This window comes from Bubalus kerabau, chromosome 16 (assembly GCF_029407905.1).
Source record: "Bubalus kerabau isolate K-KA32 ecotype Philippines breed swamp buffalo chromosome 16, PCC_UOA_SB_1v2, whole genome shotgun sequence".
NCBI lineage: Eukaryota > Metazoa > Chordata > Mammalia > Artiodactyla > Bovidae > Bubalus > Bubalus kerabau.
The window spans coordinates 39,265,945-39,286,107 of NC_073639.1; positions in this window are offsets into that span (position 1 = coordinate 39,265,945).

Here is a 20,163-nt window from a genome sequence, read left to right on the forward strand (position 1 = left end):
CTTTGGGGTTATGCTACTTTCAACCTTGAAGCTTTCCTAAAACATTCAGGGAGTCTAGCTAGCTTTACTTATTAAAGTGATGGTTGTTGACAGTAACTTAAGCCAAAAGAGAGATAATACAAAGCTTTGTTAACTTTTCCGCCAGTAACTACTCAAACATGCAATAGAGTCTTCACTCTAAGATCTCAGGTGTAGAAGAGCACAGGGAGAAACTTGGCTAGCATTGAGAGAAGAGGTATTTGGAAATCAGGACCTTCATTTGCTTATGAAAACACATTGGAAAATGTTTGGCTATAGAGGATATTGAAGCTAATGCTCCGTCATCCATTTTATCTCAGGTCAGTGAAAGCCAATCACAATAAGACTACTGTCCTTGGAATGGATTAATTGGGGGGGTGGGCAGGCCTAAGACAATTTAGAACAAGGACTGACTTGAGTTTCTGGAAAAAGGAACTAGTTTCACTCTCCTGCTGCATATAAATAAGGAAGTATATTATTCTAGTTGCTATTGGCAGCTATATTATGTTCATGAGAGGAACTAGTCTCAGCAAGAAGCCAACACTGTCGCAGCATAGAATATGGATCCTTGATGACCTAAGGGGCTAAATCAGTTGGCTCTGGAGTCTACCACATTTTTAGACTTCCTAATAAATGAAATAAATGTCCTTGGTATTCAGACCAGTTCAAAGTAGAGCTTTTGTTACTTAAAGCTGGAGGTATCCTATCTAATATAGAATTTGGTACATGGCACTAAAGTGCTACAAGTCTCAGACTCTAAAATGTGATGTGGAAGTTAAATAGAGAACATGGGACAAATGGCAATGGGCACTCTGCTATTGTTCCTCATTCAGAGGTTTGACAACCTTGCTTGGAAAAAAGTTGGTAAAACTCTTTCACCTTGAGGGCAGACATACGCCTACTAAAGTTAAGAGTATCCAGGAAAATGACAGGAAAACTTAGGCATGTTAGATTGGATCAGCTGCTTCTTGCTGCTTTAGTAAAACTCTAGAAGAAAGAAAGAAGTAGGGACTAAAGGTGGCCCATCTAATGGCAGAGAAAGAAGAATATAAGAGAGACCTTTTCTGTCCATGGTTTACAATCTAGGTTTGTTGAGAGTCCAATGATTTCGAGCTTCATAGGTCAAAAGCAGACAAATCAGAACACCACCAGTGATTTTTCCCTCAGGAAGGAGGGAGAGGAGTGGAGTATGCACATTCACAGAAAAAGTTTGAGAATCTCCCAGAAACTCTAGGCAGAATGACTGATGAAGATCTTTCCTTATTGAAGCTAACCAGGAAAGACTGGGAAAGGTGGCTGTTTTCTTCAAATGTGCAGACCCAGTGCAAAGCGACAAGGAACACAAAGATTCAGGAACTATGACAAAATCAAAGGAACAAAATATATCTCCAGCAACCAACCTTAAAGAAATGGAGATCTATGTATTAATAATTCAAAATCATCTTTAAAAAGAATACAGATATACAAATAAATGATACCTAGAAACAATATATGAAAAAATGAGAATATCAACAATGGTAAAAAATGAAACAACAACAACAACAGACCATAAAAAAGAACCAAACAGAAATTCTGGAGCTCAAGAATTTGATAATTACACTGAAAAAAATTCAATAGAGAGCTTCAATATCAGACTTGATCAGGCAGAAGAATCAGTGAACTTGAAGACAAGTCATTTGAAATTGTTCACACACACACACAAAAAAAACAAAACAAAAAAAGAAAAGATAACGGAAAAGAGTGAAGAAAGCCTAAAGGACTTATAGGACATTATCAAATAAACCAATATGCACATTATAGAATATAAGAAGGAGAAGAGAAACAAAAAGGCACAAAAATCGTATTTAGGGACTTCCCTGGCAGTCCAGTGATTAAGATTACATGCTTCCAATGTAGAGGGTTCAGGTTCAATGCCTGGTCAGGAAACTAAGATCCCACATGCTGTGTAGTGTGGTCAAAAAAAAATTTTTTTTTTAAAAGGCTTATTTAAAGAAACAATGAAGAAACTTACCTTAACATAATAAAGACCATATAAGAAAGGTCTTCCCTGGTGGTTCAGAAGGTAAAGAATCTGCCTATGATGTGTGAGACCCAGGTTCGATCCCTGGGTTGGGAAGATCCCCTGGAGAAGGAAATGGCTACCCACTCCAGTATTCTTGCCTGGAAAATCCCATGGAAAGAGGAACCTGGGGTCATGGGGTCACAAAGAGTCGGACACAACTGAGCAATTAACAGCATATAAGATAAGCCCATAGTTAATATCATATTCAACATTAAAAAACCAAAATCTACTCTGAAATCACTAACAAGGATGCCCACTTTTGCCACTTCTATACAACATAGTACTAAAAGTTCTAGCCAGAGCAATTAGTCAAGAAAAAAAAAATCATCTACATGGGAAATGAAGAAGTAAAATTATCTCTTTTTGCAGATGAAATAATATGTCACTATTTAGAGTCACCTAAACACTGTATGGATGTGAGAGTTGGACTGTGAAGAAGGCTGAGTGCCAAAGAATTGATGCTTTTGAACTGTGGTGTTGGAGAAGACTCTTGAGAGTTCCTTGGACAGCAAGGAGATCCAACCAGTCCATTCTGAAGGAGATCAGCCCTGGGATTTCTTTGGAGGGAATGATGCTAAAGCTGAAACTCCAGTACTTTGGCCACCTCATGTGAAGAGTAGACTCATTGGAAAAGACCCTGATGCTGGGAGGGATTGGAGGCAGGAGGAGAAGGGGACGACAGAGGATGAGATGGCTGGATGGCATCACTGACTCGATGGACGTTGAGTCTGAGTGAACTCCGGGAGTTGGTGATGGACAGGGAGGCCTGGCGTGCTGCGATTCATGGGGTCACAAAGAGTCGGACACGACTGAGTGACTGAACTGAACTAAACTGAACTGAAACACTCTACAAAATAACTGTTAGAACTAAAGAATTCATGAAATTTGCAGGATACAAAATCAGCCTACAAAAATCAGTTCCATTTCTATACACTATTAGTGAGCTATTTGAAAGAGAAAGTAAGAAAACAATCCCATTAACAACAGCATTGTAAAGAACAACATACTTAGAGATAAACTACAGAGATGAAAAGACGTGCAAACTGAAAACTGGCAAAATAAATAGAACACTGGTAAAATAAAGACAAATAAATGAAAAGGCATACTATTTTCATGGACTAGAAGACTTAATATTATTTAATGTTCATACTACTCAAAATGATACTATAGATTCAATGTTATCCCCATCTAAATCCCACTGGTATTTTTATATAAACAGAAAAAAAAAATCTTAAAATTCATTTGGAACCATAAAAGTCCCTGAATAGTCAAAGCAATCTTGAGAAAGAAGAACAAAGCTGGAGCCATCACACTTCCTGATTTCAAAATATATTATATAGCTACAGTAATTAAAACAGTATGATATTGGTATAAAGATAGACATATAAACCAATGGAACAGAACAGAAAGCTCAGAAATAAACCCATGCAAACACAGTCAATTATTTTTCAGCAAAGTTAAAAGGTGCCAATAATATACAATGGAGAAGAATAATCTCATCAACAAATTATGTACAGAAAACTGAAAACTCACATACAAAAGAATGAAACTGGACCTTTATCTTAAACCATATGCAAAAATCAACTCAATATGGATTAAAGACTGAAATGTAAGACCTGAAACTGTAAAACTCCTAGAAGAAAACTTGGAGAGAAAGCTTCTTGATGTGACACCAATAAGCACAGGTAACAAAAGCAAAAATTGACAAGTGAGACCACGCTAAAGCTAAAAAGCTTTTTCAGAGAAAAGAACAATCAGCAGAATGAAAGGCAACCTATAGCATTAGAGAAAATACCTTTAAACCATATCTCTGATAAGAGGTTAGTATCCAAAACATGTAAGGAACTCCTATAATTCAATAGTAAAATAAAATAAATAACCCAATTAAAACACAAGCAAAAAAACTTGAATAGACATTTCTTCAGAGAAGACCATACAGATGGCCAACATATATGTAAAAAGAATCTCAAATCACTATTAGAGAACTGCAAATTAAAATCACAATTAGATATCACCTCACACCTGTTAGGATTGTTATTTAAAAAGAAACCAACAAAAGATAATAAATGTTGGTAAGAATGTGTAGAAATTGAAACCCTTGTGCACTATTGATGAAAAAAAATGGCGTATTTGCTATAGAAAACAGTATGGTGGTTCCTCAAAAAATTGAAAATAAACTATCATATCATCCAGTAATTCCATTTCTGGGTACATGCAAAAGAACTGAAATTAGGATCTTGGAAAAATATCTCCATTCTCATGTTCACTGCAGCATTATTTAGAATAACTGAGATACAAAAAGAAACCTAAATATCCATCAACAAATGAATAGATAAATAAAGTGTGGTATATACACACAGAGGAGTATTATATAGCCTTAAAAAGAAGGAAAACCTGCCATATGCAATAGCATTGATGAATCTGGAGGATATTATGCTAAGTGAAATAACCCAGTTACAGAGGGACAAATACTGTATTATTCCACTTATACGAGGCATCTGAAATAGTTAAACTCACAGGAACAGTAGAATGGTTGTTGCCAGGGGCTGGAGCGAGGGGGAAATGGGGAGCTGTTCAATGGGTATAAAGTTTAATTTGTGCAAGTTAGTTAAGTTCTAGAGATTTGTTGTACAACACAGTGCCTACTGTTAACAATAATAAATTGTGTGCTTAAAATTTTGTTAACAGGGTAGTTAAATGTTATTACCACCAAAAGAAGGGTATGTTTGTTACCTTGATTGTGATGATTGTTTCATAAGTATGCCTATATCTAAACTCATCAAATTGTATACACTAAATACATCCATTTTTTTGTATATCAATTATGCCTCAATAAAGCTATAAAAAATAAGTTAGTAATGCCTAGCATTTGTATTCTTTGAAATTAGGTTCAGATATGGTTGAACTATTTCTTTAACAGAGTCAACTATAAACTGTAAAACAAATTTTCCAATTTAATAAAGGGTCTGGTCATAAAATGCCTAGTTTAATTAAGTGTCTGGTCATAATACCCCTAGTTATGGAAGGTTTCTGCAGACAGAATTAAAAAATGATAGCTATTTCTATGATTGTTAACTCATGAAATATCTAAATATCTCTTATACGACATGGGTTTGTGGTTTTATTTTTGTTTTTCTATCTGAGATCTGACAAAATTGGGAGAGTTGCTTTTTCTTAGAACATGAATCGTTCTGAAGATGAACACGTCAGTAAGGAGAATTGCGTTTACTCCTAAGTCTACTAATGCCAAGTCCTCCCCAACCCCCACCCCACCTCCCCAGGCCTTCCTGTTTCTTATCTGGAGAAATAAAAGAAGTATAATTTAGATAATTTAAATTGAATAGTAAATTTTGATAAAGGAAGAGTTTAAACAGTTTCCACTGACTTAATGCAATACATTTAATGTTTTACCTACTCTGTGTAGTTACTGACTTGTTTACAACTTGACTAGAAATTTTAAGTCCAATATACATGGCCAAACTACTGAAATCCAGTAGAATGGTTAGGGGATGGATATTTGAGGGAATGTAAAAGATTTTAGATTTTCTTGCTAAAATGCTATAAAGACTGCAGACATTATGAATGAAAGCAGAGTATAAAAGACTGGTTTGCCTCTGTTTTGATGAAATGGAGACAACATTTCAATATGGAAACACACTATTACAAAGAAATGGGAAAGTAGTAAATGAGATTTCTCTCTGAAGCTAATCACTCTTGTGTGTGACTAAATACTTTAGTCCATGTAACTTGAGCAATTTGAAAACAGGTATCTCTTGGCAATCTTACTTAATACAACCTTCAATTAATAAACATTATTTCCCTTTATCCATGAATTCAGTCTTATCTACTCTGGAATTAGTGTTTCAGGAAATTAAAAATATTTTCAATACTATTTAAATTGTAAACATAAATTGAAAAATGAACACGTGTATGGGACTCCCCTGGTGGTCCAGTGGTTAAGATTTTGCACTTCCGCTGCAGGTGGTATGGGTTCCCTCTCTGGTTGGGAAACTAAATCTCACAAGCTGCATGGTGTAACGGGAAAAATAAAAAAAAAGAAAGAAAGAAAGAAAGAAAAAGCATGAAAAAATAAGCCCAAGAAGAAAGCTCACAACTGAGATGACTAATTGAGAAATTTTCTTTAGACTATTTGCTCAGCAGGGCAGAAACAAGAGTCTCTCACTCAGTTAGCTAAGACCACAGTTCTTTCAGTTCTTTTTGGCCAGAAAATTAGCAAGATGTAGATTAACATAAAGTACATAAAGTACAAAGTTAGGGAATAAACTCCATGTCACACTAATTGGTTATGGTAATTGTGAAACAAAAACTTTATCTACCTGAGTATAAACACATCACATTTTTCTCAAAACATGTGGCATAATCGCAATGAGAAAACCATAAAAGCATGCAATTTTAACCAGAAAGAGTAAAATCAGGATGGCGGAGTTCCATGGAAAGTCCAACTTTTCATCATTTCAGACAACACATAAACATCAAAAGAAAAACATGGGACATGCACTTGACTCCACATATTGTAAATCAATGAAGGAGAAGCTTCGCTTTTGTATTTGATGCTCTCAAAACTCTCTTCAGAGGACACCTTCTTCTGCTCCCTTAGAATTCAGGCACTCATTTGAGATGTAGTAACTCTTTCCATCCAGAATATTACACAATATCTACTGAGAGTTGTTTTGGTTTTGTTTTTTTTTTTGGCCTTCATGAGAAAAACAATAATTTCCTTGTTTATCCATGATAAAATATTTCTGTGTCAGCACTTTAGTAATCCACATTTTCTCTCTACTCCAACTTTTCCTAACAAACTTTCAACACTCAAGCTTATTCCATATTATAGCACAGCATTGCTTCATTTTAAATCTCTCAATAACAAATAGCACACGGTAAATTTACAAGCCTGATACTGTACCTCATGCTCACAAATCGTCAAAAAAAATGCAGACTTTTATTTAAATAATCAAGGCATTTCCCAAGGAAATTATATTTTGTCTTCCTAAGCTATGTTCAGGCTCCCTATAGAGTGTTTCTGCAAAAGTGTTTGATATGCGATAAAGTCTTTTCTGTTTTATTTGTTTAGCTCCTCCAAATTTTCCTCCATACTACTACTAGAGGAATCTTTATAAAATGCAAATATAAAATCTATCAATATCTTTCCAATATATGCAGAAAAATTCCTACTTTCTCAGAATGGCTTACTATACATATTTATTGAGTGACAACTATGTGTCAGACACCGTTATAGGCCATAGTGGGTAGTAACAGGCAAAACAAACAAAAATCCCTGCCTTCACAGAGTGTATATTACAGTGGAAAAACACACTTAATGATTAAGTAAGAAAATAATGTGATGTACTATAAAGTGATAATAAGCTATAGAAGGGGGAAAAGCAGGGAAGGGAGATAGTTTCTGGGAGATCAATGTTAATAAGATGACCAGAGGTCTCTCGGAGAGGAAGACATATGAGAAAAGAATTGAAGAAGGTGAGGGAAGTCAAGAGGATATTGGGGTAGAGAACATTTCACGCAGAAGGAAGGGCCACTGCAGTGGCTCTGAAGTTGTCACAGGCCATTTTGTTCAGGGGATAGTAAGGAGAACAATGCAACTCTAGGCAGGAGAGAAGAGTGGAAGATGATATTAGGGCGGTCTTGTAAACCAATTAATAAGTTTGGCATTTATAATACTTTCCCTAGAAGGTTCTGGTCATGATGATGTAATCTGATGCAGATTTTAGAAGGACCACTTTGTCTCTTGTGTAAAAAGAGGCTTGCGGTGGGGCAAAAATCAAAAGAAGGGACATCTGTTTGAATTACTGAAATACTTAAACAAAAGATGATAGTGAGTGGTTGAGAGAGCTGTGATTGTAAGTGGTGGACCAAGGATGAATTCTGAGGATAGAACCAACAGGATTTTTGACAGACTGAATATGGAGTATAAGAGAAAGAAAACCAAGATGACTGCACAGTTTTTTGTTGTTATTTTGAGCAGTCATACTACGTGGAACCATTAGCAAGTGGGAGGGAAAACCATGGAATCATCTTTTCTGCAACCATTGCCACATTTCTATAGTATTTGTTGGTACAGTAATTAATCTTAAAATACATTTTTCAAGCATTCAAATATAATACTGTGTTGGATGATGCCATTTTCAAATACCACTCAAAGAGAAAGCATTACCACTTCTATAATGTTTGGGACTTAATTAGATTATAATTGAATGTCATGTGGCATCTTTATGTAACAATAAAGACAATTAAAATTTTAACCCAGTTCATTTTTCTTAATTGTAATAATAAAGGTTTTAAAAATATTGTTAAACATGCAATTCTTAGAGACAAATGTAGCTTCACTTGATACTATTTCAGTTTAGCCACAAACCAAAAGCATACCATGTATGTTTAACCACAATTGTAAAGCTGGCAAAAAAAAAAAAAAAAAATTAACAGCTTTGAGACACTTTACATACCATAAATATACATTTCAGTGGCTTTTAGTATGTTCACAAAGTAGTACAGACATCACCACTATCTAATTTTAGAACATTTTCATCACCTTAAAGAAGAAATATCATACCCCTTAGCAGTCACTCCCTATTCTACCTTATTCCAGTCTCTAGAAATAACTAATCTACTTTCTGACATGATGGATTTGCTTTTTCTGGACATTTCATTTAAATGGAATCATACAACATATGGCTTTTTGTGACCCGTTGCTTGAAATTAGGATTAACATTTTCAAGTTTCATCATGTTGTATAATGTATCAATACTTCAATATTTATCACCAAAAAATGTTCCATTGTATGGGCATACCACTTCTGATTTATCCATTCACCAGATGATCGGCATTTAGGTTGTTTTCACTTTTTGGCTATTTTGATTAATGCTGCTATGAACGTTTGTGTACAAGTTTTTATGTAGATATATTTTTCTTGAGTATATACCTAGTAGAATTGTTGGGTCATAAGGTACTCTAAGAGAAAGCAGAAAAGGAAAGCTAGCTAAAGGCAAAGAAGAAAAGGAAAGATAGACCCATCTGAATGCAGAGTTCCAAAGAATAGCAAGGAGAGATAAGAAAGCCTTCCTAAGTGAACTCTGCAAAAGAAACAGAGGAAAACAATAGAATGGGAATGACTAGAGATCTCTTCAAGAAAATTAAGAGACACCAAGGGAAAATTTCATGCAAAGATAGGCACAATAAAGAATAGAAATGGTACAGACCTAACATAAGCAGAAGATATTAAGAACAGGTGGCAAGAATACACAGAAGAACTATACAAAAAAGATCTTCATGACCCAGATAACCATGATGGTTTGATTCTTCACCTAGAACCAAGCATCCTGGAATGTAAAGTCAAGTGGGTCTTAGGAAGCATCACTATGAACAAAGCTAGTGGAGGTAATGGAATACCAGTTGAGCTATTTCAATCCTAAAAGATGATGCTGTGAAAGTGTTGCACTCAATATGCCAGCAAATTTAAAAAACTCAGCAGTGGCCACGGACTGGAAAAGGTGTTTTCATTCCAATGCCAAAGAATGTTCAAACTACTGCACAATTGTACTCATCTCACATGCTAGCAAAGTAATGCTCAAAATTCTCCAAGCTAGGCTTCAACAGTTCATGAACTGTGAACTTCCAGGTATTCAAGCTGCATTCAGAAAAGGCAGAGGAACTAGAGATCAAATTGCCAACATCTGCTGGATCATTGAAAAAGCAAGAGAGTTCCAGAAAATCATCTACTTCTACTTTATGTGGTTGGTTGGTTGTGGTGGTTTAGTTGTTAAGTCGTGTCCGACCCTTGCGACCCCATGGTCTGTAGCCTGCCAGCTTCCTCTGTACTTGAGATTCTCCAGGCAAGAATACTGGAGTGGGTTTCCATTTCCTTCTCCATCTGCTTTATTGACTATGCCAAAGCCTTTGACTGTGTGGATCACAATAAACTGTGGAAAATTTGGAAACAGATGGGAATACCAGACCACCTTACCTGCCTCTTGAGAAACCTGTATGCAGGTCAAGAAGTAACGGTTAGAAGAAAACATGGAACAACAGACTGGTTCAAAATTGGAAAAAGAGTACGTCAAGGCTGTATATCATCACCCTGCTTACTTAAATTACATGCAGAATACATCAGGCAAAATGCCTGGGCTGGATGAAGCACAAGCTGGAATCAAGATTGCCAGGAGAAATATCAATAACCTCAGATATGCAGATGACACCACCCTAATGGCAGAAAGTGAAGAACTAAAGAGCCCCTTGATGAAAGTGAAAGAGGAGAGTGAAAAAGTTGGCTTAAAGCTCAACATTCAGAAACTAAGATCATGGCATCCAGTCCCATCACTTCATGGCAAATAGATGGGGAAACAGTGGAAACAGTGACAGACTTTATTTTTCTGGGCTCCAAAATCACTGCAGACGGTGACTGCAGCCATGAAATCAAAAGACACTTGCTCCTTGGAAGAAAAGTTATGACCAACCTAGACAGCATATTAAAAGGCAGAGTTATTACTTTGCTGACAAAGGTCTGTCTGGTCAAAGCTATAGTTTTTCCAGTAGTTATGTACAGATGTGAGAGTTGGACCATAAAAAAGCTGAGTGCTAAAGAACTGATGCTTTTGAACTGTGGTGTTGGAGAAGACTCTTGCGAGTCCCTTGGACTGCAAGGAGATCCAACCAGTCCATCCTAAAGGAAATCAATCCTGAATATTCTTTGGAAGGACTAATGCTGAAGCTGAAACGCCAATACTTTGGCCACCTGATGAGAAGAACTGACTCATTGGAAAAAACCTTGATGCTGGGAAAGATTGAAAGCAGGAGGAGAAGGGGATGATAGAGGATGAGATGGTTGGATGGCATCATGGACTCGATGGACATGAGTCTGAGCAAGCTCTGGGAGTTGGTGATGGGCAGGCATGCTGCAGTCCATGGGGTCACAAAAAGTCAGACACAATTGAGTGACTGAACTTAACTGAAGGTACTCTAGGTTTAATATTTTGAGGAACTGTCAAACTGTTTTACAAATCACCTGGACCATTATTTCTCATTTTCACTAGCAACACATCATTGTTCCAATTTCTTCATATCCTTGCAAACACATTATAGAGTCTTTATTTCAGTTATACCAACTGGTATGCAAAGGAATCTCATAATGGTTTTTGTTTGCTTTTCCCCAAGGATTAATGATATTGAGCATCTTTTTATGTGGCATGTATACATCTTGTTTTGGAGAAATATCAAATTATTTGGCCACTTTAAGTCTGGGTTATTTGTCCTTTGCAAGAGTTGCAAGAGTTCTTTACACATTCTAGATATAAACAACAATTTATATGGATATATGATTTGCAAATATTTTCTCCCATTCTGTTGATCATTTTTTCACTTTCTTTACGGTGTCCTTTGAAGCACAAATGTTTTAAATTTTGGTGAGGTATAATTTATTATTTTTGTTAATTTTTCTTTTAGAGACATAGCTAAGAAATCATTATCTAATTCAAAGAATATTTTATTCAATTAGTTTCATAATTTTAGGTCTAAAATTTAGTTTCATGTCTATTTTGAGTTAATGTTTGTATATGGTGTGAAGTAAAAGTGCAACTTCATTTTTTCAAATATAGATATTCAGTTGTCCCAGCACCAGCTGTTGAAAAGATTATTCTTCCTCCATTGAATTATCTTAGCATCCCTGTCAAAAATCAATTGACTAAAATTAAAAGTACATTTCTGAATTCTCAATTCTAGTCCATTGATCTCATGTCTATTTTTACACCAGTTCAGTTCAGTCACTCAGTTGTGTCCAACTCTTTGCGACCCCATGAATCACAGCACGCCAGGCCTCCCTGTCCATCACCAACTCCTGGAGTTCACTCAAACTCATGTCCATTGAGTTGGTGATGCCATCCAGCCATCCCATCCTCTTCTGTCCCCTTCTCATCCTGCCACCAATCCCTCCCAGCATCAGGGTCTTTTCCAATGAGTCAACTCTTCACATGAGGTGGACAAAGTATTGGAGTTTCAGCTTCAGCATCAGTCCTTCCAAAGAACACCCAGGACCGATCTCCTTTAGGATGGACTGGTTGGATCTCCTTGCAGTCCAAGGGCCTCTCAAGAGTCTTCTCCAACACCACAGTTCAAAAGCATCAATTCTTCGGTGCTCAGCTTTCTTCACAGTCCAACTCTCACATCCATACATGACCAGTAGAAGCCAGCAAATTTGACAGTTAGCAATTAACCAGCTACCCATCTCCATGCATTTACTGTCTCCATGCATTTACCTACTAAAATATAAGATTCTGTAGCCTAGGGATGGCAACTTATTTTTGTACCTCATAGCCCATAATGATGTTTAATCATGTACCTTGAATATTTTGCAGTCAAAATAACCAAATAGGATTGTTTAAGAAAGAACAAAGCCTAATGAACTCATATAGTACTGTTAGGGACATATAATCAGAAACCCAAAATAAAAGTATCTTAAGCAGATATGTTTACTTTGCTCTCACAAAAAGCAATTCAGGAACTTGGCAGAGTTGATTTGGTAATTTCATGAAAGTATTGGTATCTTAGCTCTCAGCTCTTATATTCCTACAGTGTGGTACCCTGTCTTTATGTCTGAGAGTCACTAGAACTCGTTATTGTATCTGCAAGGCCACACCTCATTGCAAAGAAAAACCAGGGAATGTGATTTTTACCAGGGAGCAGTACTGTATCCAGTTAAAACTCAGAACCTCACTCTCGAAGCAAGAGGGAACAGATATTAGTAGGAAATTAGCATTCTCTACAACAGAAATAACAGGGTAACCTTTAAAAACGCCTTTGTATCAGAAGAAAATAAGGTATTCAGGAGGTTCCAAAGTAATCCAGTGTCTCATAGCTGCTCCTGAGACAGTAAAAGTGCAACTTCATTTTTTCAAATATAGATAGGACTGGATTGAGATGAGCCTGCAATAGATTGTTTGTTCTTTCTCCTTTCAGGAGAAAGATGACCTGTTACCCAGGCCTTGAGACCCTCATGTGGTCCTACCCTCACTACTGTCACATGGCACCTGAATTTATATTCCCTAGGAAACAGTACCATATAATTCAAACTTAAATCATCCCTAATGCTTAATCAAATTCTTTTTGTTCCATTCCCCCTTAACCTACGTTAATGTAGAGAACAATGAATTAGTATCTTGAAATCTAAGGGATACTAGGATTTCATTTTATTTATTCTTCTAAGTGGTAAATGAGCAGGTAAATAGAACTTTCAGTGATATTATAGCCACATAAAAATATTCCTCATAGCTGAAATTTTAACCACCACAGCCAACATAGAATGGAGCAAAGAGTGTAATTATCTTGGATTATATAGTCTACCTACAATGTGATGTATAATAAAATTACTGTTTTTTTGGATATTCAACACAGAAAACATGTTAACTTTTGCCTCACCTCAAGAATACTTTTTTGTACTTTTATGCTGCCTTTTATCATTTTATAGGTAGTTCTACATCAAATGATTCCTCACTTACAGAAGTCAAATTCTTAAGCATTATTATGTTACCAGCTGCTATATTGAAAACATTTCACCATCAATCTGGTCTATGAAGCAGCCAATCTTCAACTATTCTTTTAGAAACTGTACCTGCATCTTACCTGAGCGAGGATTCACCTCTGAGTATTCTTCTCAGTGTTGCTTCCCCTCAAACATACCCAAACTCAGAATAAAACAACTTTAAAGATGCCCATTATACCCACATCTAGGGTGCCTTCCAGATGGTCCATGGGTTGCACCAAGGACTCCCTCTGCTTAGGAATGAAAGGGGTGCTAGAAATAACTAGGTTTTTGGTACACTCCACATTTTAATATTAGCCCAATGGTTTTGTAAGAACTGTCCTATATTGCTGACTTACAATGTGAGAAACATGTAAAAGGTGAGACGAGGGAGGAATCTCAATTTTCCATGTTAGTTCTGCATAAGAAAAGTGTTATTAATATAAATATTTTCAATGACTGTGTACCTTCAGTATGGTTAGAAGCTTAATGACTGTCAACAAACTTACAAGATTTTCCTCCTAGGTTAAAATAACCTCATCTATTGATGGTAAGAGCCGACTCACTGGAAAAAGACCCTGATGCTGGGAAAGATCAAAGGCAAAAGAAGAAGAGGGCGGCAGAGGAGATGGTTAGAGAGCATCACCAACTCAATGAATTTGAGTAAACTTTGGGAGATAGTGAAGGACAGGGAAGCCTGGCGTGCTGCAGTCCATGGGGCTGCAAAGAGTTGGACACAACTTAGCAACTGGACAACAGCAACAAAATGGTGATAATTCTGGCTCACAATTTATGAAATCAAATTAAAATGAAATCAAATGAAAGAGATTTGGCAGTGTAAGTTCCTTAATACATTCTATGGATAATTCTATGGATATTTGTCCAAATTCACAAAAAAATAGGAATTAACTACAGATATATCTATATGTATACGCACATACAAGTACACACACAGAAATATATGTGGGTTAATCTATAGACAAGTTTGGCCTAAGAGGTGAAATGAATTCTACAAGAATCCCAATATCATCCAGTGAGTAGTCCAGAATTATTTGCCTAATATTGTCAGAGGTAGAGAATTAAGAATAAAGCATATAATCATACATTTAAAAAAATTATATGAGGCAAGTTTGACTAAAATCAGCCACCTATCTACTTCTAGAAGCTCTACCAGCATAAAAAGCTGAGTAACTGTGAGGTAGTATGGAAGCTTTCCTGCTGTTCCCTGCAACAGAAGGTTACATCTTAAAGAGCCTGGATCCTCCTTCCATTCTCTATGATTTGCATGAGAGAGGCCCAGTAGAGTGTTGATTTGTTTGACTCCCTCCTCTTCTCTAGTATTGCTGTCTTCAGGATTGGGAACATGTGTACACCCGTGGCGGATTCATGTTGTTGTATGGCAAAACCAATACAATATTGTTAAGTAATTAGCCTCTAATTAAAATAATAAATTTAAATAAAAAAAATTATTTTTGACTTGGTCTGCTGACATGTGAAGACATGATCTCATTTGCTTTAGCTAAAATATCAGATTTTTTATCTTAAACATTTGTATTAGAATCTTCCATAAAAATATTACATATAAATTGACTTCCTAAACAAAGCAGATTTTAATAAGGCAAAGCATAATTTCAATGTTTTTTGAAGAGGTAGGTCATCACTGTGAATATTAGTCATTATATTCTGCTATTATAAATGGTTACTAGCGTGCATGGGGTTACTGGAGCACATACTAAAGTTTCAGAAGAATGTGCTTTCCTTTGGTCCCCATATCGCCTTCACTTTTAAAATACTTTTAACCACTGGCAATCATTTATTCTGCAGGCAGCCCAGTTCCTACAATTGCTTCTAATCTATCCTGCTCTTGAAAACAAATAACAAAGTTTGCTGGAACTTGGCCTAAAGAAAGCATGAGCATAGAGCAGAAATGTTAAAAACTTGGCGTGCAGGCTGTTATTCCACATCCCAGAGCCCACTGCAGACTGAATATACTTCAGTGCACTTCATATACCCATGTGCACTTCACTGAGGACAGACTTATTCTCAAAACAGCACTCCAAGCAGACACTGTTAATAATTCAGCACATCGGCGGTTATTAGTCAATGTTCAGAGTTTTGGTTGTTTCAGAGGAATGAGATTGTTCTTCAACTCAGATCAGGATAGGTCAATTTTGATGGTGAAGCACAGCAGAATATGCCACCCCAAAATATGCTTCTTTGGCTGTAAGAATTATTTCTAGTTGATTATTTTGAGAAACTGCAGACACAGGAACATTTCTGAAAACAGTGTAAAAGTTACCCTTTTATAAGAGAAATCTGTACTTACAGGGAACATTTACTTTCCAGAGGAGTCTGTACCAGGAAGAAAGCAATTACATAACAAAGATAATTTTTTAACTCGAGAGATGTATCTGCATGGCAGAGCAACCTTTGCTTACCAAACATTTCCTCTTCTCACTTTCCCAAGAAACACCTTTCCCCTCTTTGAAGCCCCAGATCTCGAAGCCCCAGACCCCTATCCTATTTCTTAGCTTAGGATGGTATCTAAGCCTCAACCATCTGGCTGCCTTTTGAGGCTCAAATCTTTACACGGCTCCTGTAGGTACATATGTATGTACCTAAAATTATTTATTTTTTCTCCTAGTAATCTGTCTTTTATTCTGGAGGTGGTGGGGGGGTATGGTCTGTGTATGTGGGGGGAAGGGTCTCAGCAGAGCACATAGAAGTATAAAGGGAAAATGACTGTTCCTCCTCTACAATGGAGAGAGATTTCCTTAGATGGGACTGACATATATTATGGGATAATATCTCCATTATATTTTACCTCTAGTAACCTTATAGAATGATTAAGAATTATTTGGTTTAGTTAGACTTTATCTAAGTTTAACCTGAGCAATGCTGACATGGTAAAAAAATCTCCACCTATTTCTTTTTCAACCTTCATATTAGGCAAATAGGTAAACCTGGATGATATCAAAACAGCTTGCAAAGCAAATGCCATCATTAAACAAAAATAGCTTAGAAAACAGAGAGGGAGCAGCATATCAGAAACAGGTCATGGGATTACTCAGCCATCCAAAGTTATTAGATTAGTGTTTTGTGCTTTCATGTACTATTTTATTGGTCATTCACACAAAACTCCACTTAGGTCCATACTGTCATTTTAGAAATGAAACAATAGGCTTATGGAGGATAAGAAATTTGCTCAAGGTCACACATCCAGTGAGTGATAAAGAGGACTGGCACTCAGGTCTACTTGATTCCCAATTCCAAATATGGAACTGAATATATTAGTATAACCAGCAATCAGCATACATTTTACCATCTCTGCTTTCTCCCTCTTGCTCCACCCTTATTTGATCATATGGAAACTATGTAATTGGTACAGAAATATAGGCTTATACCACTGATAAGGAGTGCTAAGTTGTTAAGAACTTTTTGAATAAGTATCAAAAGCCTTAAAACTCTTTGATCCAGTAATTCCAATTCTAGGGTTTTATCCTAAAAGGAAAACCAGAAATTTGCACAAATATTTACATGCAAAATAGTTTAGTGAATTACAGCACTATTCATAATTGTGAACATAATTAATGTAAATTCCAATAATTCCAGTCACACAACAGAATTCTATGCAACTATTAAAGAATACTTAATATGTGAGATGTTTATAACACATGACTAAGAGAAAAGCATGTAAAACCATACCAAGAAAACAGACTGGATGGACATAAATACTGCATGTGATAACAACAGTTATGTCTACCCAGTAAGATTATAGTTGATTTTAAATTTTTTCACTTTTTTTCTTCCAAACTTTCTATAATATGAATTATTTTATAATTATATAATGTTATAATTTTTAAACAAAAAATCAGGCTACAATCTTTAAAAAATATACTAGTGTTAAAAACAACAGGCCAAAATGGAATCACTTATGCTAAGCCCCACATCAGTAAACCAAGACTTAATTACAGTTTTGGTTCTCTCAGAAACTCTAACTGGGAACTGCCTAATCAGCATTAGTTAGGTAATCTGCTTGATACATTCCTGAAATTTCCTAAAGGAAAGTAACCTTGCAAAAACCAATCCACTTTTTTGTCTAGTATAACTTCCTTGTTCCCATTCCCTTCTTAGCTGTAAAAGTCTTTCATTTTGTACAGCTCCCCAGAGTTCCCTTCTGTCTGCTAGATTGGATGATGCCTGATTCAGATTGACTTTTGCTCAAATAAAGTTTAAAAAGTTTTGGCATGCCTCAGTTTATCTTTCAACATTAGGAATCATGGAACAATGGACTGTTAATGATGCATCCGAAGCTTCTGTAGAAGAGGACAGAACCAATGGTTAGTAGAGAACTTAAACATAAATAATAACTTTATTTTTACAATGATTTTAATGAAGGCATTTATTTCCACAGAGGAGAAAGCTAGTATTTATTTATAAGTTGCAAGGCTTAATTCTTAATGTATGAAGAGAATAAAGGTCTTCATGAAATACATACAGCCAGAAAATTTCTTTCCTTTTTTTTTATGCTGTGAAATGAGATAAATGGATATGAAAGTACTTTTATGAATTTGAAGTGCTTTACAGATCTATTACCATTACCATCAGAAGACTGTCATGTTCTAACTCTAGTCATTGTTGTGTGATTTGTCATCAGTTCAGTTCAGTTCAGTCTCTCAGTCGTGTCCGACTCTTTGCGACCCCATGAATCGCAGCACGCCAGGCCTCCCTGTCCATCACCAACTCCCGGAGTTCACTCAGAATCACGTCCATCGAGTCAGTGATGCCATCCAGCCATCTCATCCTCTGTCGTCCCCTTCTCCTCCTGCCCCCAATCCCTCCCAGCATCAGAGTCTTTTCCAATGAGTCAACTCTTCGCATGAGGTGGACAAAGTATTGGAGTTTCAGCTTTAGCATCATTCCTTCCAAAGAAATCCCAGGGCTGATCTCCTTTAGAATGGACTGGTTGGATCTCCTTGCAGTCCAAGGGCCTCTCAAGAGTCTTCTCCAACACCACAGTTCAAAAGCATCAATTCTTCGGTGCTCAGCCTTCTTCACAGTCCAACTCTCACATCCATACATGACCACAGGAAAAACCATAGCCTTGACTAGACGGATCTTTGTTTGCAAAGTAATGTCTCTGCTTTTGAATATGCTATCTAGGTTGGTCATAACTTTTCTTCCAAGGAGTAAGCATCTTTTAATTTCATGGCTGCAGTCACCATCTGCAGTGATTTTGGAGCCCAGAAAAATAAAGTCTGACACTGTTTCCACTGTTTCCCCATCTATTTCCCATGAAGTGATGGGACTGGATACCATGATCTTCGTTTTCTGAATGTTGAGCTTTAAGCCAACTTTTTCACTCTCCACTTTCACTTTCATCAAGAGGCTTTTTAGTTCCTCTTCAGGCTTTTTAGTTCTTCCCTTTCTGCCATAAGGGTGGTGTCATCTGCATATCTGAGGTTATTGAGATTTCTCCCGGCAATCTTGATTCCAGCTTGTGTTTCTTCCAGTCCAGTGTTTCTTATGATGTACTCTGCATAGAAGTTAAATAAGCAGGGTGACAATATACAGCCTTGACGTACTCCCTTTCCTATTTGGAACCAGTCTGTTGTTCCATGTCCAGTTCTAACTGTTGCTTCCTGACCTGCATACAAATTTCTCAAGAGGCAGGTCAGGTGGTGTGTGATTTGTCATAGGGGTTGGATATTTACACAAAAAGGAAATTTCCAGAAAAGGTTTTGAAGATACTCCTATTCTCATCGCATTTAAGTGTGAGCTGTCTCTTAGTTGACAAATGCAATTGCCTTGTGTGTAATATCTTCATATCAACCTTGGATACTGCACTCCTAAAAGGACAATGCAGCTTAAATCCACATTGGACACAATCATTTTCTTACTTTAAACATGGGAGAAGTGTTAGGAAATATCAAATGCTCTAGTGCTTTTAAAAGACCCCAGAAAGAGATTAAAAGATGTGAGCAAAACCCAGCTTTTATAGCTACTATATGAATTCAGCTGCTCTAAATTCTTAGAAATCCTAAAGCTGCTTAGACAAGGTGTTGCTTAAATGAAGGTGGATAGTGGATGATGCCTCACTTGATTCATCAGCTATTACTGAGAGAATAAGTGAGATGGAAAATGGGCACAATTCAGCTTTTTCTATGCAGCATAATGGACCTAGAATTTGGCATCACTGCTTAACATGGGAAATGCATGAAATTAGAGACAAGGAAGCCTTGACTTTTGCTCTAACTTCACCACTAATTTAGGAATGTGGTCTTGGGCAAATCAACCTCTGCTGCTGCTGCTAAGTCACTTCAGTCATATCTGACTCTGTGCGACCCCAAAGACGGCAGCCCACCAGGCTCCCCCATCCCTGGGATTCTCCAGGCAAGAACACTGGAGTGGGTTGCCATTTCCTTCTCCAATGCATGAAAGTGAAAAGTGAAAGTGAAGTCGCTCAGTCATGTCCAACTCTTAGCAACCCCATGGACTGCAGCCCACCAGGCTCCTCTGTCCTTGGGATTTGCCAGGCAAG